The sequence below is a fragment of the Dreissena polymorpha genome, chromosome 5, assembly GCF_020536995.1.
Source record: "Dreissena polymorpha isolate Duluth1 chromosome 5, UMN_Dpol_1.0, whole genome shotgun sequence".
NCBI classification, from domain to species: Eukaryota; Metazoa; Mollusca; class Bivalvia; order Myida; family Dreissenidae; genus Dreissena; species Dreissena polymorpha.
The window spans coordinates 96,125,353-96,144,382 of record NC_068359.1 but is presented as its reverse complement, the minus strand read 5'-3'; the positions used below and the strand labels follow the sequence as shown (position 1 = coordinate 96,144,382).

The 19,030-nt window shown below is 34.0% G+C and overlaps 1 protein-coding gene and 1 long non-coding RNA gene across 4 annotated transcripts in view; one reads left to right on the top strand and one right to left on the bottom strand.

Annotated features, from left to right (window-relative positions):
• Nucleotides 1–19,030, top strand: part of LOC127881548 (uncharacterized) — a 125,961-nt gene that overhangs the window by 39,435 nt on the left and 67,496 nt on the right. The gene's annotated exons all lie outside the window — the stretch shown is intronic.
• LOC127881565 (uncharacterized) lies at nt 8,793–10,641 on the bottom strand. The gene is made up of 3 exons (XR_008050142.1): nt 10,582–10,641; nt 9,625–9,762; nt 8,793–8,967 (listed from the first exon to the last, which is right to left on the bottom strand). It is a non-coding gene; the product is annotated as an uncharacterized LOC127881565 (long non-coding RNA).

Here is a 19,030-nt window from a genome sequence, read left to right as displayed (position 1 = left end):
TATATATACAGTAGTGTTAGCATAAGTATGTATTAGCAAGAAGCGAGATCACAAGCACCAGTTCGTGTTATGGGAATGAGAAATTATAAAGAACAATGTATACCACCAAAAGAGATGATTAGCACATGAATAATTTGAAGGGTGACTATATTGAAAATAGGAAAATTATTATGATTATTATTATGGTGATGGAAACAAGATTTCAAGGCAAATAAAATCAAATTATACTTTTTCAAAATTGTAATAAAATAGCTAAACAAAACAAATGTAATATGTTGTCAGTTTGAATTGGCGTTATAAATGATTGCATGTCCAATTTTATGGGAATTTTAAAGATGTTCAAAAGGTTCTGCCTAGATAACATATAGGAATTTTTGGGTTTCTTTTTAGGACAAACAATATTGGAGGCATGTGCAACGGTAGTGCGTAATAAATTGCTTACGTTATCGATTGGAAATATCCTTTCCTTAAATGAAGTGATAACTCTTATGGCCTTAACAATAAAGTAAGTATGAGTAATCCATTGCAAAATGAGAAGCTAAGGTATTCATCTGCTAAAACGGGGCGAATTTATAACGTTTAACTTCGTCGACAAACAGTAAAGTAAAATGTTTTGACCAATTATTTAACAGGCTCGTGTCTTACACGTACAAACATAAGTGACTTCAGAGCAAAGCACCATTTTAACTTAGACTGACATGTGACTGCATTCATCGAAAAAAGCCATAACTCAACACTCGACACAATATTATGTTGCTTGCATCATGCTTTAAATATAAATAACATGCAACTGTTTGAGTGACCTAACACACATTCGTGCTATACACGGCCTTACCTTTTTACTAGTTTCTTGTGTATTGTTGATTTTGTGTATTCAACGATTAGTATCACTTACTGATTTCTTACACCAAAAATATACTTTCGGATTAACGACCATTGACCTTGTCATGGAATGTTCGACTTGGACCGCCTAACAGTTGGATTTGCGGCACCTGCAAAATATTTAAATTATATTACCTGATATTACGGGACCCAATGCAATGTCGACAGCTGTCACCTAAGATGTCACAGTCGGGGCATATAAACTGGACCGCAAATGCACATGAGGAATGGACTTACCTGATATGGTGGGCTAGAGTGTACGCAAATATTCAACTTAGGTCATCTGAAATGTTTGCCTGCGGTCCCCTGCAATTTTGACTGGGAGGGCACAATAAACTATTGTACCAGGAGCATATGAAATTGTTGGAGTCGGTCATATGACATGTTTGAATTGGTCATTTAAATATATAGAGGATATTTGTTGGATTCGGTGGAATATCGATTTTATTTCACGAGTGATCATATAAAATATGTATTTTTATGATCAAGAGTGAATTAAAATCGATATGCCATCGAATCCAACAAATTTTCTTTTTATTTTATGCTTTTTTCACCGTTTATTTACATTGTAAAAGAGTTAAACTGTATAATTTCGCTGGATTTATGACGTCATTTCGTTAAAAAAAAATGACTTCATTTTACAATAAAACTGTGAAAAATATTGATATTTTTCACTGTTATTTTTCACTGTTTCAAACAGTGAAATACCAGTTTTATTTCACTGATATTTCTCTATAAACCACCGGAAAGCATAAAATAAAAGACTTTAACTACTTCAGACTGTGCCAGACTCAGGTCAATGTTGTACTTGACCTTACAGAAAGAGTGACTTTTGATAACTGTTAGATTATTTTATATTGTTGCTTTCAAAGTTGAATGATAGCTCGATGCTCATCATCATCATCGTCATCACCACCATCATCATAATCTTTTCCTTCTTATTCTGATGTCTTCTTCTTATTATTTTCTTCTGCTTCTGCTAAAACAATTATTTGAAAACTGGAAAGCCATTTAGCAATCAAAATGATGCCTTCTGTAATTATAAAATGTATCTTATCTGCAATATGTTGATGCATATTATTGAGAGATGCGTTAACAAAAGGATCGATTTGGTGCGTTTATTGAAATATTGTGTTTGTTTTTTCACCGAGTTTCGAAAAGGACAGGATCATCTTTTAATTTATACAGGGCTCGCATAATCTGACATAAAGAAATTGCCCAAAACATGTGTTCAAAGTTGGCCGTTTCATAATAGAACCTACTTGACATTTGATTTTATGTCAAGTAACCTGAACCAAGTCTGAAATAGTACCAACAGCTTACCCAAGAAGGCAACGTTATGTGCTGTTATATAAGGATAATATAAACAAATTAGAAATTATTGCATGTAATGGTAATGACGCTCAAAACTTCGTTTCAGCTTATTCGTATGCTTATTATGTATATTAAGTAGTTATGCTGAAAACATTTACATTATGTATAACCTGACCAATGTTCTGGATTAAATGCATATGTACAATTTAATTAGAAGTTGGCAATTAAAATGAAACGATCGGCTTATATGTTTATATTGACATCTTGATATGTGATACGCCATTCGGCCGCCATATTGTTATCTGCTCATTACTAGTAGGCAATGTATTGATTGACGTCAGAGTAGACGTCGGATTAACTTGTTTCAGGCAAACCTTGCATATGTCCACTATACGATATCGGATTTACGTTGTCTGCGTGACACAAACAGTTACGTGTTTGAATGGCCACGTATTTGGAAGATACTGTTCTCAAGCTCACGTTCTAATGTTTTGATGCATATTGCCCTCGTGGTCCATTTTCTGCAAGTTTATTACTTGATTTATTTTATATAATGTGTTTTCAAAAGTTAAAGTTCAGAAACACTGTCGATGTTGCAAACTTAAATTTGTCACTGCATATGTTGTTTTATTTCTTCATCAAGCATGCATTGAAGAAATATCATCTCATGTAATACACGTACCTTTATTTCCACCTTGTTGAAAACAACAACACATCGCAGCTTAGTGACGTCATTGTATTTGTTCGTGTTGGTTAGTGTCTTTATGTGTATGTTGTCAAAAATAAAGACAGTTATATTATACTAAAATGGGATAAAATAGGATAAAACATTAATGTTCTTGCTTGGTACGAACATCTGAACCACTTTACAAGGCTCGATGAATAGTTTTCCTAAACGTCTCTAAATAAAAATATATGTATTCAACACAAACCTAGTGGTCTACATATTTGCAAAAATACCGCCTAATTGATATTTTATAGCATGTTCATCTATTTTAATCAATACATCCATACAAAATCAAAATGATTACTTGAAGACATAAAAACGGCACTACATAAACAATAATACTAGCTTTTGTAAGAAATACTCTTGTCAAAAACTCTATTTGAGGACTTGTCTGGTATATTCTTGTGAATAAAAATTAAAAATGTTTTGTGTTAGACGGTGAGTGGCTTAAAAGCGTAAAAAAGCACACATAGACGGAATACTGTTAATTTATAGACCATTTCATGCTTAATCAGCTTTAGCTGTAACATCGATAAATAAGCATATCTGCATTTAACACTTACAAGTATTCTATACATTTTCAAAAAAGCCGCCTGATAGATATGTTCTAGGATTTTTCTACACAAAAAATCAATTTCAATATAAACAATATGATTATTTGACACAACTTGAAAAACGGTATTAGTTTCTTTTACTTTAAAACACTACTTAAATATGATTTACTTACAGAAAAGCAGTGTAATTACAATGGAAAAATGTACGTGAACGACGAATGGTTCAAATCTGAATGCGATTGGTGTAGGTGGCCCGACGGGCGGTTTATCATGTACAGAAAATGGTTGCACACGTAAGAAACCCCCTGTCAATCGAAAATGAGTCGATTCATGCTAAATCAGTTGTTTTTTATTTATTTGTTTAGTGTATCAATTCTTTAAGTAAAAGTATTTTCCCTTTTTTACAATCGATCAACATTTTAAAATGCTATACAAAGGTATGTGAAAGCTTAAGATATTAATTTAAATCAAATCAAATAAACGTATAAAACAAATTATTAAGCAAAATGTTTTAGTTAAATTATGCTAATACTGAATGCGTGTATAATGCTTTAAACAAACTCGCTTATCATATACCCTCTACGGATGAGAAGCAAAGAGAATGTCCTGTGAACCCTAATGGAACCAGCCTCCCCACTGGTAACAATCTGTACCGCACAATGAGGCAATGGTAGTACGTTTCCAGATTCTCGATAGTTGAGTAATTTTAGCGGTCGTGTTTCTTGCATGGATCAAGTCGATATGAAAATAAACGCGAATGCAACGTATTATAGTATGCGTTTAATTGTTTCAATAAGTAAAAGACTCATATGTATTGAACACATTGTGTGAATCTTAACATTCCAATGGTAGTTAGGGCCTGCGCGATAGTTTCTATGTTAAGTTGTATATATATTTATATTGTGTGACGTTAAGTTATGATACATAATTATTTTGCAGACACATTCAATAAATTCAACAGTTTGTATCTGTTCTATTATGAGTGCAATTGACAAGTGTGTGGCAATATAATGACAATAGGGTAAAGAAAGGAACACAACACTCTTCAATATATCAAACACATTTCCAAACTATTAATTTTAATAAAGAAAACATGAAATTACAGAGAAAATTATTTAAACTTATAACTGTTGTTCGCTGATTAGAAAATGATTATTGCGTATATAATTCCACAACCATGCCTGCAAAAGCAAACCACAAAACATTAACATGCAAAAATTCAGGAGCCACCGCATAATCAGGAAAAACATTCTTGTTGCGATCTGCTTGTCATTCATTTGAAGCAACTGACAATAAACTTACCTTACTAGCAGGGACATATATTAGGCCACAGATTCATCGTATTGCAAAGGACAATTAAGTAACAATGCAGAGGGGGTGTGGATGGCGGAAGAGTTACTACTTTTTATATTAAATCGCGTGCGCTTGATTATAAATCTAACAAATATTCGTACTAAACATTTTTAAATTGCTTGGTACAGTTATCGAAATTATGTTTTGTTCAATATATCAGTTTGAAATAAAGATACAAATAAAGTATCGTATTCCTTCATCTTTTAAGACTCAATAGCTTAAAAACCATAACCTTCACTAAATTGAAAACAATCTTTTGAGCACGTTGAATAATTTTAAAGATTTGTTTTCCTTTTTTTTAAGTTGCTTTACGAAATTCAATTACTGAAAATAAAATTTACTTGCTCGGATTAAAAGCCTTCTCCCATCTATCGTTAATTTATATCCATCAAAGCATACACAAAAATTACTACGACTTCGATGATAGCTTAATGTTCAAATGACATGATGTCACATCCAAGTTCAAATATTACCACGAATTATATATATTAATGTAATCTGAATGTTATTTGCTAATTGTAGCATAGCAATAAGGAGATACATAGAATAAAATAAAATATTATAAATGAAAGTGAAAATATTTTATCAATAAACATATGACAAACATGTATTTTTAACAAGAGCATTTTTAGTTTGGGCATTAAATGACAAATCTTAATTCGCTTTGTGTGATGCCTGCAACTAAATGATATCCTAGTGAATACATGACGGTAAACGCCTAAAGGTTCGGACTATTGCTTGGTATATGTATATGTTATACTTACAAAAAAAATCGCTCGTGTATAAAATTCCTTTCGCTCCCAATGTTATAAAACTGTTTACAATTCAGTTGCAAATGTATTGTATTGTTCCGCCTCAACAAATCGATGCACTGCAGACAGTTTGGATATATTCATCTGCTAATATTATACTTCTTTGGAAAAGCTTTCAAGTTTGTGTCTTGATAACGATCACAATGGCAAGCACTGTATTAATCACGCGAAGTAAATACAAGGCAAGTGTTGGCAAGCACTGTATACATCACGCGAAGTAAATACAAGCTAAGTGTTGGCAAGCACGGTCTACATCACGCGAAGTAATTGCAAGCTAAGTGCTGGCAAGCAATGTATACATCACGCGAAATAAATACAAGGCAAATGTTGGCAAGCACTGTAAACATCACGCGAGGTAAATACAGGCTAAGTTTTGGCAAGCACTGTATACACCACTCGAAGTAATTACAAGCTCAGTGTTGGTTAGATTGCCGACTATTATTCAAAAGCGTAAAATAAAGTAGTATTTTCATCAGTAGCGCAGAAAAGAGTGAAACTATTTACTTCCATATATAACGAGTAAATACATACGGACTATTACGCTAGTCAGTTGTTCTAAGAGTTTGTATCAGTCCTGTGGCTTGTGTGATGACGTATCCGCCTCGAGTGTGATTTGAAATAGCACAAAACACGAGAGTGATACAAACCTTTGGAACAATTGACTAGCGTAATTTTCCATTTATTATATACAGCAACTAACAAAAACAGTTTACAATTGTATTTTATTTGCTTTAACAAAACTGACAAAACAATGACTAAAACGGTACTCCATTGTTTATTTAAGACGCGTATGAATACAGCTTATGTAAGTTTACGTGTAAACATTTGAATCGCAAAAACACAGGTTTCAATCGTCGCGTGTTGACAGCACATTTTGTTGGATTTACCAGCTTGATTTATAATTCACGAACAGTTAATCGCTTTCACTTTCTACCATACGTATTCTCTTGCGTTTCTTCGATGGAGAGTGTGGATACTAGCTGTTGATGGTTACGTTACACCGGAATAATTGTGCACTTTGGGGATTTCTGTTATCGTGGGAATAATCTTGACACAGATGTGTTTCGCACCGATGCCGGGATGACAGAACCACAGGTAGGTCATAGATTAAATTGCATATAATTAGATGATAATCTAGAGTGTCGCGCTGGAGTGCTGAGCTTTCTCAGCATTCGACTTGACGCTTTTGAAACGATTGGTGATCTAGAATGTTGCGCTGGAGTGCTGAGATGGCTCAGCATTCGCAGTAACACTTTTGAAACGAATGCTGATCTAGAATGTCGCGCTGGGTTGCTGAGCTTGCTCAGCATTCGCCGTAACACTTTAAAAACGTTTTGCTGATCAGGAATGCCGCGCTGGAGTGCTGAGCTGGCTCACCACTCGCTGTAACACTTTTAAAAAGAATTATGATCTGGAAAATCGGGCAAGAGTGTTGTGCTGGCTCAGCATCCGCCCTAACACTTAAACCATGAATACTGATCTAAAATGTCGTGCCAGATGCTGTTCCAGATCAGCATTCGTAATATGCTGAGCTGATGTCGATTACTGAGCTGTGTGCCAACTTCACGCACCTTAATATAACCATTTTTAACGAAAATGAAACTAGTTTATCAAAAAAATATGATAAACGTGTATTTTTAACAAGAGCATTTTCAGGTAGAGAATTAAATACCAAATTTTAATTGGCAATGTGTGATACCTAAAACAAAACGATTTCCTAGTGAATCCATGACTGTAAACGACTAACATGCTTGTTATTTGTATATGTTATACTTAATCAATATCCGCTCGTGCATGAAACTAATTTTACTTCCAATCTTATGAATCTGTCTACAACTCACACTCAACTGTTTTTACTGCCTAAACAAATCGATCAACTGCAGACAATGAGTTTGAATTTATTCACTTGCTGATATTATATTTCTTTGGCAAAGCTTTCAGGTTCGCGTCTTGATAACGATCTTGATAAGCACAGTATACATCACGCGAAGTTAATACAAGCTATATGTTGCTTTAGGTAGATTGTCGAATATTATTTAAAAGAGTCAAAGTAAGTAGTATGGACATCAGTAGCAAAGAGTGAGACTATTTACTTCCCAATATAACGAGTAAATATAACTTCATAATATACTAAAAACAAATAACACAAGACTTTACATTTAAATCTTTTTCCAAAGTTTTGCGTTTCTTATACATGTTCAAAATGTAAAAACGAAGCATTTTTCTGAAAGAATAACGTCATAATAATAAAAAGGACTCCATTTCAATATAAAACTGTACATTTTAAATTTGCTTTACTGTTTTTTATGACTGTTTGAAATAGTGATATATCGTTTTTAAATCGACAAGAATTATCAAACAAAATAAGAAAGGCAGTTAATAATAAATAAATAATTATAACTTCTAGGAAATTCACTGTGTATACAAACGATGACATCAGTATATGAACTTTGCCTCAGTTAATACACTGTTTGACTTCTACCATCCATACACTTAAAGGGAACTTTTCACAGATGTTGGCATGTATTAAAGTTTGTCATTAATTGCTTTATATTTATAAATGTAAATATTAAATCTTAAAAGCTTCTGTAAACAAATAGAATACAATTAAAGAAAAAAAGTAACCACCAACTGGGCTCGAACCACTGATCTCTGGAGTAAAAGGCTAACGCTTAGACCAGGATGTCGCGTTGCAACGCTTGATAATAATCAGGTTTTTAAATCGTCAAAAGATGGATATAATGAATATTTTAGAGCATGGTTAATGTTGAGTATTACAGGTGTCCTTACAAATATCATAACTACAACGAAAATTTGCGAATCTTAAATAGTTGTATTGTCAATTTACCAAACCATGAAATGGTCCCTTTATGATATGTCTATTCAAACATTGAAAAAGCCGACATTGCTCTTTCAGCAATATAGACAAAAAATGACCAAAATAACATACATAACGAATGTAACAATCAAAATCAACTTGCTCCATATGTATAGAAAATAATCTCCTATGATGTTTTGAGAATCTGTATCAGTCAAAGTTGTTGTGAAAAGACAAATAGCACTAGGGACGCAACTACTAGTAAGTTCTTAGGGATATGATGCGTTCTGAACGTTGTTACCTTAGATAGTATTTGAACAACAACACACACAGACAAATGTTCGTCCTTTAATTGTATAATAATTATGTGAGACATGTTAAACGCAAACTCTTAACACGTTTTGTTTGATATCATTGTTTTAATTGAACTCAAGAGATCCAGATCCGCGTATCAGGCAGCGCTAAACAGGTGGTGTCACGGACGTCCTGTTGGGCGATACTTGCCAACTATAACAAAAGCAACGGGATACAAAATATACGTAAATATATGTTAAACTCTTTCGTTTCAATTAACAAGAAATGAAGCAGTTTTTGCAAGCAGGATTTTGTATACAAACTATTTGAGATGTTGTGCTGTTTGGATTGCATTGTTTTAATATTGTAATGATTTGTTGTGTACACAAGTACTAGAAAATTTCCATCAGGCGTCAATTGTTATAATATAATGAAAACAATGTAATTTTTGAATGCAGATGAGATTTTAAGTAGGCGTAGGAAACCTATGCAACGAACTTTGAAAACAGTTTCAGTTTTCGTGAAAAGCAGATAACACTTATTTTTTTATTATATTATCCCATTAAAATCGCATTTTGAATTCGTTAATATGATAATTATTATCAAGTTAAAATTATGAACAAAGGAAAATGTCTTAGCAATAAGAAAACGAAAACAAAAACATCACTATACTGTTCGTGTGTGCTGTTTTAACAAGACGGATTAAAACTTCGTTTTTACACGGGTGTTATCTTTTCAATGCATTTGTTAAGAGGGAATTAAACACGATATTCTTTAAAAATTGCCTAAAGTCCTTTTACATATAAACTATACAAAATCAATAATTGTTTTTAAGACAGATAATGTGTAGGTGCCACTTTTAACACGTACAGATCGGTTTCTCACAGGTGAACATGCAGCTGCTATATTTGCAGCATTTCTGTGCACCGGGGCAATCACGATCGGTCTCGCAATCGGACATGCACACAGTAATTCTTATGCCGCCAAGTGGGCATGCGCCCGGTTTTTCTGAAACGAGTAAGTTTGTCGTCAACGATGGCGTACAAAATCTATTGCATACTACATGTATAGATGGCTCGATCACAATATGGCGGATACATAGTTTATTACATATTTAAATATGTATGTTTTATTGCCATGATATAATTATATTAAATAAAAGTATTTACAATGTTTCGTTCTGAAATGCGTACTGGTACAAGAAATACATTTTGCATTGTATAATAACTCTTTGCAAACATGAATACACATCTAAATAAAACTGTATGTACCAAAACTATGTGTTTTCAGGTTTGAAAAAAAGGAAAGAAATGTGTTCGGTATTAATTCTGTTCATCTTACATGATAAGGATATTGTTCTTGAGTTAGTGAATAGAAATAAATATTTTTAAATAGCATAGTAATTTTGTAAATTGCATATCGATTTTGTTCGCGCATAATCCCACACGTACCTGTCCATTATTTACAATAAAATAAAAACGATACTGTCAAAAGGAAAACGCACTACAATTTACAAAAACACAAGTCATTTTCGTTGATTTTTTTGTCTACACTAATATGATATCCGTATTACATTTATCTACACAGTTAGACGCGTTTTGTTTTTTGACTTAACAACATGCGCACAAACACACACATACACAATAGTCGCCACGTTTCTCAGAATTATATAATAAAATATAGCTCGTATTAGAATTGAAAATACAAGAATGTGTCAGATAATGTTTTAATCGGAAGTTTTGTCATGTTATAGGTGCTTATCAATGAAAAATACAAGCCTAATTCGTGTTAATGAAATAGTTAAGGCTATTTACAATCTGTACTTACGTGAAGAACATTCCACAATCAGCGCATATACCAGACATAATTGCAGCAGCATATGCATCTACAAACACGCCAGCGAAATACGGTTTAAATGATGATTACATTATTATGAACAAGAACAAGAAGATGATGCAGATGATGTTGATGGTAGCGATAATGATATAAATAAACTAAACCATACTATGCACTAATATTCATTATCATTTTGTTAGTATTAAAACGCGCATTAGAAATATCATACAACTATTATAGCAACGATATAATATAATCGTACCTTTTCAAAAGTCACTCTTTCACTTACTCAGTATACACGTGAAGTACAGTTTGTAATTAAACTCTTGAGACGCAGTTGTGATATTTATTTGAATATTGTTGGCCCACCGCCAAAATTGAGGCAACATCTTATGCAGTTTTTGTGTTATTTATTTATATAAATTAAGATTCGTATCCTGTTTACATGTTTTTATCTAGTTTTTTATTCATTATACATTAAATTCTAATTCATTTCAACTATAAATCCTGTTGTCACGGCATGTGTTATGCTAACGATGGATAACCCCAATAAACAGATAATAATACCACGTCTCCACACATGATTAGAAGCGCTCGATTCTAATGAATCTAAAGCAACAAAATGTCTTTGCATCGGTATTATAAATTGCTTGTTTTGTAAACAAAGACTGTGTGGTGAATATTTGGAAATAGATAATGTCAGTAAACTATCTTCAGAAAAGTGTTTTGTTCTTACATACATAATCGTCACTTAATTCATTTCTTACAAAAGGAATAGTTTTCAGTTATTTCATTACAACTGGTTTCATGTTAACACGAATAACACTCTGTTCTGCGATCTGGAGCCTTAACATGAAAGCATTGATGTTTTATGTTACCATATATATATATATATATATAGAGAGAGAGAGAGAGAGAGAGACAGAGAGAGAGAGAGAGAGAGAGAGAGAGAGAGAGGGAGAGAGGGAGAGAGAGAGAGAGAGAGGCGAGAGTCTCCTCTCTCGCTCTCTCTCTCTCTAGCTCTCTCTCCTCTCTCTCTCTCTCTCTCTCTCTCTAGCTCTCTCTAGACCTCTCTCTCGAGAGACTCCCTCTCTCCAGAGCTCTCCCTCTCTCTCCGCTCTCCCTCTCCCTCCCTCTCTCTCTCTCTCTCTCTATCTCTCTCTCTCTTCTCTCTCTCTCTCTCTCTCTCTCTCTCTCTCTCTCTCTCTCTCTCTCTCTTTCTCTCTCTCTCTCTCTCTCTCTCCTCTCTCTCTCTCTCTCTCCTCTCTCTCTCTCTCTCTCTCTCTCTCTCTCTCTCTCTCGCTCTCTCTCTCTCTCTCTCTCTCTCTCTCTCTCTCTCTCTCTCTCTCTCTCTCGCCCTCTCTCTCCTCTCTCTCCCTCAGAGAGAAGAGATCCTCTCTCTCCAGAGAGCTCTCTAGAGAGAGAGAGAGAGAGAGAGAGAGAGAGAGAGAGAGAGAGAGAGAGAGAGAGAGATGTAGCTGATTTATTAAACTCTGATTTTGTATCGGATTAATAGAAAAAGGGTTTATTGCCTAAGTATATAAACAGGTAAACACTATCAAATAAATCTTATCAACATCTTAGCAATCCATTTAACTGCACGTACATACTGCTCAGTTAAACTCAGTGACAAGTTTTAATCAGAACAACATGGTAGGAAGCACTTAACCTGAGTTATTTGACATCAAGGTGCAAAAACATCAAAAAACATGTTTTATTAAATCGGTGACAACTTGTAATGACCACCATCGTGGTAAAATCCTTATTCCGGATTTAATTGATATAATACGTGCAATAGTTCAAACTATGTTATTCATTGATTAATGCTATTAAGGTGTCAAGGGACCAGCGCACGATGCAGTTACAAATCCTTGACTTATAAGCAACAACAGAAATAAAACGTAATGGCAATTATGCATATAAATATGTAGGCGGCTATATTTTGTTTCTGTACTAGAAAAATCGTATTTCCGCTCCGACTCCAGGTATTGCATTTTATCTGAAAAAATATTTTACATAATATATCTGCAAATAATTACATTTTGAAAAAAACATGAATGCGTGAGCTATAGTTATTGACATACACCTGTTCTGAACATGATTATTCTTAATTGGGTATGCTTTAATATAATACATCAATTTAAAAATGATAAACGCATCATACGTTGTTAGACCAATGGGACAAAACATGTTGTGCATCCTTTGTGGATCTCTTATATAGACTTAAAAATACCGTGTCATATGGGATTGGATATTTACAATAGGCGAAGCCTTTTAATCCAGGGGGACTTTTGCTAAATAGCATAGACTGTAATCAGAGTTCACCCTGCTGGTGCAGCTGGAGTTTCATTTTCTGTTTATCCGAAACGGGCATGTTGTAGTTGTATACGAATATTGTTTCGCTCTGGTCCAATCCGGACTCCTTTCGTCATAACAATAGACCCTTTACGTGTGTGTCTTATTAGACATATCTTTAAGCTTAAGTCATCCGACCGTGTCAAGTGTTGATATGTGAAACAATTCGTGTATACAACAAATCAGAAAGACGATTGCGTCATCACATGTTTTATCCAATTAACAATATGATTTCAACTGTTTCCAGATCAACAGTCCTAGCAAGTACGCTTATTTATGTCATCATGCTATTTCGTAATCGTTTGACGCCAAAGAATATCGAAGGACCCATCTTATTGTTCGGAATTGTATTGCAGTTTCTAAAATAAACTTGTTAAGACTACACCAGTATTTAAGCAGAAAAAGGATTTAACATAAACATTTAAAAGCTTACATTCAACATTAATTAGAACGTTTTTACATATACTTGTTCACAACTTTTAAAACTGTTTATTTTATGACGTATGTGATTTCATGTATTATTACTTAAATTCATGAAAAAGTATTATTGCTAACATCCGTTAGGCCTTAACTTAAGGCATGTAGCGTTGTGTTTGTACAAAAGCGAACAGTAAACAAATCACACACTTCAACTATAATTTAAACTGGTGTCTGCGCCTTTTGTGCTCAATGCAAAGGATTGCGGTTAAAACCGATTAAAACGAACCTCAAATGACAAACAAGATGAACAACATATATACATACTATGCACAACAAAGTTATCACGTACAGTGTATACCACGCCACATGTGTATGATTTTTACATGTATGTTAAAAAAAGCAAAAACGCCTATTATAACGAAATCGCAAAACCTTGCGCTGTAGCTCTTGAAGATAATTAAATTGTAAACTTGTTTTGATAATCGGTCGCAACATAAGAAGCTTTTATATGTTATTTAATAGAAAGGGACACAACTCCTTGTCAAAATGAATAAAACTTGAAGATACACATTCACCGTTCGGAAATTATTATTTGGAAACATTTGAAAATCACATAAACTTTGAAGAAAAAGTTGCGGTCAGATTATTTGACTTTTTTTTGTTAAACACAGCGCAATAACTTAAAAAAAAATTGGGGAGATTTTAAACAATATGCATTGAAACACGTGGAGATAAGTATTCTGAAAACTCGCATACATAAGTAAGGCAACGTTGCGAACAGAAACGTTTGACGGACGGACGGAATATGGCATACCTTTTTATATGTTGAAATCAATAAATATATGCATAACAAATCACATGATACCAACATGACTGATTTATACCGATAAAGCCAACATTTATATAAATTGAGATAATTTGTCGAGCTTAGTGTATGTATAACGGGACCCTGGGAGATTGTCTTTTCAAGCACTTTGTTATAAAATTAAGTTACATTCGCTGATTGTATTTTTCATCTTAAGGTTTATATATGAGATTAAATAAGGTAGCGCATAACTGGACATTTAGTTGTCGTTACGTTAGTCAATTGGGAAGAGACGGATTTAGAACATGACTATTAGTCTATTATGTAATATATATATATATATATATATATATATATATATATATATATATATATATATATATATATACATATATATATATATAATATATATATATATATATCACAATTACCACATCAATCAATCATAATTTCTAATTCGCATATTGCGGAATTAAAACCTATATAACTGATGCAAATTAAAACAATGCTTTGAATCTAATTTAATTGATATGTATACAAAAAAAAAATAAGTAAATTAATGCATTAAATAAAATTTCGAAAGAATATATTTCCTATTCCTATATTTATTCTATATTTTAAAGCGATAAATCATTCTCAATCGGTATTCTGGTTCCCGTTGTACTAATACTTTAGCACTTCAGGCAACCGTGGAAAATTGCGGCGCACTACGTATGTATTAATTATCGTAAAAATATTAAAGTTTGGAGTAAGTGAAAAACCTTCAAGCTTTTGTTAAGGTTTAGTTATAGGTATCGATCCGTCAATTGTTTGTTTCGAATCACTTATGATTTATAATTAAAAAAATGATATAAGTCATGTTTACCCAATTCGGACACAGCGTCTTTCGGATAAAGAATATGTACATAATCGAACAATAGCTCGATAATAAGAATAGCTGTTCAATGTGCGTAATGGATATGATGTACATTTTTGTATGGTCAAATAAATAATAAATTGCAATAGAATCCCAACGTAGACTTGTACCTAGAATACTATAAAGTGGGTTTATATTGTAGGTCATTATCATTGCAGTGGATTGGCTGTGGATATCAGATAGCCAGGCAAAAACTGGGCAGTTATTTTTATGCTGGGGAGATTGAAGAACCTGAAAACGCACGAGTCGTCATGTTCCATTCGTATATGGAAAAGGATTCTGAAAAGGTTAGTTTCAATAGTTTTACTTCGTAGTATTGAAATTTTGGAGGCTAAGTTGAACGACAACAACAGTGGAGATAGCAGAACTGTTAACATGATTTTTTTAATCGATAAGTGCGGTTATTTTAAACCTATTTATTTTAGCTTGATTGCATCGAAAGCCTTAGGGTTGTAAAGACACTCTCGAGTCCGTTTCCTGGCTTGGTGCCTATGGAGGAGTAAATGAGAACGCTCCCCGAGTAGGGATCAAACCCACAAACTCCCTATCGCTAGGCGGACACCACATCCACAACACCACCGCGACCTTTAAGTGCTGTTAGTCAGTTATGATGCAGACAACCATAATTTACAACCTTGCTTAAATAATATTACAATGAATTTAAACACACCAACAAATAAACTTTGTTGTATTTTCAGCTGAAGAAGGTCAATCGTTTGCAAAAGCCGATTTCAAACTGCCCTATTCGACTCATATTTTCATAAGTGGCCCTAGGCATGGGAGCGGATCTCAAACATGTGCAGAGAGTTACTCATGCTGGTCCACCCACGTCATTGGAATTACTGTTTTTGACGCCTGATGAGGTGTACTTCCAGTCGGACTGCTTCTTTCTCTCTTCAGACTCATTGGAGATTGTGGTGGAGTGTGTGCTGGTGTGAATGACTATGTATCACATCATTCACGTACATGTGGTCTAAGCCGAACATGGTTGGCATCCTCTCACTTCTCTTACTCAGTCTTTCGTCCTGCTGTATGTAAGAATGATCCATTCTCTAAAAGGTTTACATGTATAGGTGAAGGAATTTATATACCATTGCCTTTATTTACCAATGCATGTCATGAACACAGGCTCTGACCCACTACAGCCTACAAAACAAAACATAACACGGATCATACATCTCAATCTACGGTGCGTGTGTCTTAATTTGTATCGAGTGCACCGGAATCGTCTCTCATAGAGTCATCGCCACAAGAAAGACGTGTTAGTTGGTTACAGGGGACAGTGCAAGATACAGGAGACACCCCATTCCAGAGGTGACCCTGGGTTTTTTAGTGCCAGGCGTATAGCACGTATATAGAGCCTGGAAGTGTGAAAATATTTTGAACACATTAAAATGTTTATTAAAATACTCAAATTAACAAATTAATGTCAAAATTAATTTCAAACTTGAATCCGGCTTTCGTTAAACATTGCGTTATAAAAGTTTATCCGAAATCCGTTCTCTCCGAAATATACCCATATATCACATGTCTATGTATTGAGGTTAGGCGTAAAAAGCAAGAAATATCAATATCGCCAATATATTAATAATAATAAAACGTACCGATTATCACAATGTGAACTTCTTGCTCCGAAAATAATTTAATTGTTCATTTTAAAGAACACACTGGCTGCCGCCATGAATCATGTATGCCTGACCCAATACAAAGTGTCAGGGGCAGGTAGTCAAGACTATCTCAATCGGTTGAAACGATTGCCAGATTTGGAATATCACAACATAATATCAACCAAATTATGTGTCGATAAACCATTATTTTATTCACTTTTACATAGTTATCAATCAAGTAGCATTAAGCAATCCTTATTATTAATTAACGAAACGTCACAAACATCGGCAAATGTTTTGAAGATACAACATCGAACGTGCACTTAATGTGAACTTGTTTGAATGTTTATTACGTTTATCCAAGCTCGAGTACAACGTAGATGTCGACTTATTTGAAGATATATGGAAAAAAATTAGGAAAAATAACCCTATAGAACAAATCTATGCATAGGCAATGAAAGTTAAAGTAGTAAATGACAAAAACATATTTTAAAACATGCATGTACACCCCAGGAAACCCGATACCTTGTGAGCAGTGCAATACCATTGGAGCAGTGCTCGTTATTTTAGCATGAACTAGCATAGGGTAAGTAAATTGGAAAAATTAAAATTTCCAAAGTCCATTTTGAAAATACTGTGCATTACAATTGATAACAAAGGTATTGACCTACATGTAGAAATAAATCCTGACAAATTTTCTTAAACAATGAGCGAAATGTTGCTCCCTGAAGTAGAAGATCGGGCAAAATTGGCCATGTTCAGGCATTTAGGGAAGACAAACTGCTTTAATTTGCAAGCCACTACAATAATTAAAGGATTTATACAAACTTACACATGTCTGTCATAACCTCTCATTAGGGTTTCTCCAGAAAACTATTTCTTGTGGGAAAATTTGCGTTTTTAATGGCCATGTTGGGAAAACATGGATACCATCAGCAGCCAATTGTATAAACGGTGGTTTAAATTAACTGTGGTTATTAGATTACCGCAGTTATTTACATGGTTAGGTTACCACCGTTTATTTTTCTTTCTATAAACGATGATTACTGCGCGGTTACCTAACCATTGAAATTCGTAAACTTACCGCAGGAAAATTACCAACAATGCAATACAAACATGACGTCATTTTCGCGTAAATTGTCAATTTGACAGACGGCGTTTTAAAAAATGGACACTGCCAAAAGAGCAAAAGCTTTTACCGACCGAGAAATCGACGTAACAACAGAATTTATGAAAATTAACATCCAAAAGCTTCGAGCGAACTATGGCTTGGGCGGTCCGGGCATGGTTCCTCGAGTCAGAGAGATCTGGACCGAGCTTTTAGCTGGGGTAAATGCTTGTTGAAACGGCCCGAGGACACTCCAACACATAAACGAAAAGTGGAGAAACATGTTAAATATAGAATTAGTATGTCTTTCATTAGAAATTTACATAAATTAGACAATGTCCATTTAACGAATGAAAATGATTTAACGTACGACAAAATTTAGCACTGAGGGATATATATTTCGCCCGGTCGTGGGCTCGAACCCTCGACTGCCGTAGTAATAACACGTTTTTTACAATTCATAGAACTACAATTCACATAGAAATGCCAGAATATCGAAGAATTTCAAAAGGCGAAATAAAATGTATCCATTTATTTTATATTTATTTTAGAAACGCTTTAAAACGCTAAATCCGATGTATCAAGGGAGCGAAACCATTCTGCCGCAAAAGAGGGAGGACCGATATTGACATTAATGTAACAGACCTCGCAGGCGGTGGCGAGTCTTCTCGCCAACTCGGCCTCGTTTAATGGCATCGTGGACGACGCAGATACCGTCATTGGTTTGTTCAATATTGTTTTTAAGATTAAAGTAATACAAATAAAAGATATTCCCGATAGTTCATCTTAATAAATCAATATTTTTAACATGCCCAAAGATAATCAATTTCAGTATGAAGAAAAACATTGAATAATCCAAACGATTTCTTCTTTCACCTTGTGCTATTAATTATCCATTGTCATTGATACATTAGATCCTTTCCAATCATTTTCGAAACAATATCAGTTACACTCTTAACACATTCACGCATTAATTAAATCCAAATCGTTGCAGCGGTTACTCCTCCATCGCCGAGTTTCCTGGGGCTGCCCATGATGGATTTTATTACCGCCATGGACATCCCGGAAATGTTAGAATTCTTTTAGAAAAATAATATTTTTTTTTTGTATCAACTTAGAAATATAAAATTAATTAAGTATGTTAAAAAACAAATCAATAATTATATAGCTTTACATGCACTTGTTTGTGACCAATAATAATCTGTGTTCATTTATGATGTAATATTTCT